Source organism: Thamnophis sirtalis, unplaced genomic scaffold, assembly GCF_051295495.1.
Source record: "Thamnophis sirtalis isolate CommonGarterSnake01/CBP01778 unplaced genomic scaffold, rThaSir2_p1.2 scaffold_4, whole genome shotgun sequence".
NCBI classification, from domain to species: domain Eukaryota; kingdom Metazoa; phylum Chordata; class Lepidosauria; order Squamata; family Natricidae; genus Thamnophis; species Thamnophis sirtalis.
In genome coordinates, this window is record NW_028261384.1 from 108254572 (window position 1) to 108257856 (window position 3285).

Sequence of the window (3285 nt, forward strand, 5' to 3'; positions counted from 1 at the left end):
ATAATTTGTAGTTTAATAATTAGTATATTTTACTTTGTTTGTTTGTTTTTATTTTGCAAATACTTTTCTAGGTAAAAATGCTGAATATGGATCACTAAAATTATGTTTCTTATTATAATATATATTTTGCATTTATACATTCATTTTTATCATAGGTAGCTGGAGGGTGCCATAGATATTGTTTTTACAAAGGTGTTCATCACTAGAAGAATGCTTGTTTTTTGCCATCTCCCTTCTAAAATATTTTAGAGTGTGTGTGTGGGGGGGGGATCAGTATATAACGTCTGCTTCCAAAGTTACAAAATAAAGTTCACCAGAATGCAACAAAATAAAATGTATATCATTGTATTATTTCCATCCGAATGACAAGATAGGTGCATATATTGAGAAATGAAACTATATATTGTGAAATGCTTTAAAAATTATTTGAATTGTTATTTTTATACATTAATACTCTAGCAATTTTATAATTTAGCATAATTTCCAATATCAGTAGTTCATGCAACTTATAACAAATTATTTTGTGTTATCTATTTTATGAAATTGATGAAACAGAAAATGCAGCAGTAATTGAATTGAATGATCAAATAATCAATAATGGATTTTCAATTATATGGAATTACTTTATACAAAAAAAAATCATGATTTAGCTAGGCTAAATGCATTGTAATCTTAGTTTTTTTATCAGTGGTTATTTTAGGTAAAGCAATAATCAGAAGATCTTGCACTTTTTACATCTGCATATACATTTGTGTCAGTAATTTTAAATTTTAATTACTTTTTCCACAACATGTACATAAAACTGTTCATATTAGGATGGTTTTAAATTGTCATCTACTATTATCCTATGCTAGTTAATGATCAAAATAAAACTCACAAGTGACTAACACATTTTGCTCATTTCTTTTTGCAAAAAATATTCTTCTACAGGATCCAAAGAATATAAAATTTACTAGAAACATATATCTCCTATCTTATAAATAAACATATCTTTGTACTATTAAAACAGGAAAACTCCCCTTTGGTTAAACCTAAGTGGAATTTACTGTAGGAAAGCTATTTTGGAGATGTAGATTAAAGGTTGTATACTGTTGCTTTTTATACTTCATTCTTAAATGTATTTATTGGTCTAACTACTCCTACTACTTAGAGACATGATGGGAAACCTATGCCACAGTTTTCCAAAGTGGCACAGGAAACCATGTCGCCCGGCATGTGCGGCCTTGCCTATTTGTCTTCTGTGTTTCTGGCATGCAACGATCAGCTGTCCTTCACGTGGGCGGCAGTTCCAAAAACCAATGTGCGTTTGTGCGCCAGCCAGCTGATTGTTACGTGTGCATGTGTGTCAGACCACAGAAGCTTGGCTTTTCTGGAGCACGATTCCTTTGTGTGCACAACAGTGTTGAAAGCTGGCCTGTGCATATATGCGAGCCAGCTGATTTTCCGTTGCACAATGCACATGCACGCTAGAATCTGAAAGTTTGGCTTTTCTGGTGCCCTGAAGAGTGTGCACATGTGTGTTTGATGTTTCTGTGTGAACTTTTTGGCACTTAATGCTGAAAAGGTTCACCATCACTGACTTAGAGGTTCCCTGAAGTATAACAATAATTTATTTTTATGCAGATTGGACAACAGAAAAGAATATCCTTTGGAAAAATGCACTTGCAATCTCTCCCTCTTTTTCTCTCTCTACCTCCCCATATCTCCCCATCAATCTATCCACTTTCCTGTATCTATAGAAGCTTGTTTGTGTATCCAATTATTATTATTTAGATAAACATACTAAATGATAGACACATATTTCAACAATGATAATGGTAATACTATTGAACAATTTTTACAAAATAGTAATAAACATTGAAATAAACAAATATTTGCATATTAATTTATAGCACATATGCAAGCCAATTATAGTGTTTAGTATTTCAAAAAGCAGAGGGAGGACAAAATAATAAAATGCATTTTAGATCTAGACATAGAGATCTATTATTTGTGTGTGAATATAAACAGAGATAAGCATCAAATAACAATATGTCCTTATGGAATCACCTTCCAAAACTTATATTCTTCTGAAACCAATGTCAAAAAAGAGATTCATTAAAAAACAAGAGAAGTATATTTATATGTATCTCAGCTTTCAAAGATAAGATGTTTGCGGTATCTTTCCAGTTAGCTAATAATTGGCATTATGATGTGTGATATACAGTAAAAGTCTTTCCAACCCATTTCTCAAGGCATCCTTTACTTCACTATTTCTAAGACTGTATATAAGAGGTTTAATCATGGGACTCAAAGTAGTATAGAAGAGAGAAGAATTTCTTTACACATGTAATTTCTTTGAAGAAGACAAGCATCAGTGTTCCGTAATACAAGCCAATTACTATGAAATGAGCAGAACAGGTGGAGAAAGCTTTTCACCTTCCAATAACAAATGTCATTCTCAGGTTAGTGACAAGAATGGAAATGTAAGAGGTCACAATGAGAACAAATGGAGGCAGAGTAAGTATATAGGTAAATATAAATGAAAATAGTTCTGTGAGGTAGGTGTCACTGCAGGAGATTTCTCTTATGTCATAAAAAACATAACAAAAAAAGATAACAATATCATATTCCAGGTTAAGATTATGCTCACCATCAAACCATTTGGCCAAGACACAGATGCTAAGCAGAAACTTATCTGTAGTTCATGAGAGTGACGTAATGGAGTGGCTTGCATATGGCTAGGTATTTGTCATAAGACATCATTGCTAGCAGATAACATTTTGCAGCTCCTAGACAGGCATATATAAAAATTGTATGAAACAGGATTTAAAGTATACAATTATCTCCTTTTAACATTTTAGATATAACTGTTGAGCTGCAGCAGGCTTCCATAAAAGCCAGGTTTGCTAGGAAAATGTACTTGGGAGTCTGAAGTCACAACCAGTATGATAATTATATTTCAGTACACTATTACTATTATTATTTAGTAATATATCTGAAAATATTCTAGAAGAAGAAAAAATAGCAAGCAAATTCAAAAGGATCTACTTTCCCTTTAAGGATGATAAATCATGCTGAAAAAATAGTGAAACACCTGGACCACTACTCCCATTTTCTTTTCCTAATTTAGGAATACTCTTTCTATTTTTAAACTCAAAAAATATTTTATTGGTTCTAAACGAGTTGAAAATATAAATGTTACACAGATAGTATAGATTTACAACTGTTTGTTTAGTGACTATTCAAAGTTGAAAAACTGACTTACAACTGTTCTTCACACTTAAGTCAAGCTCAGTGCCACTG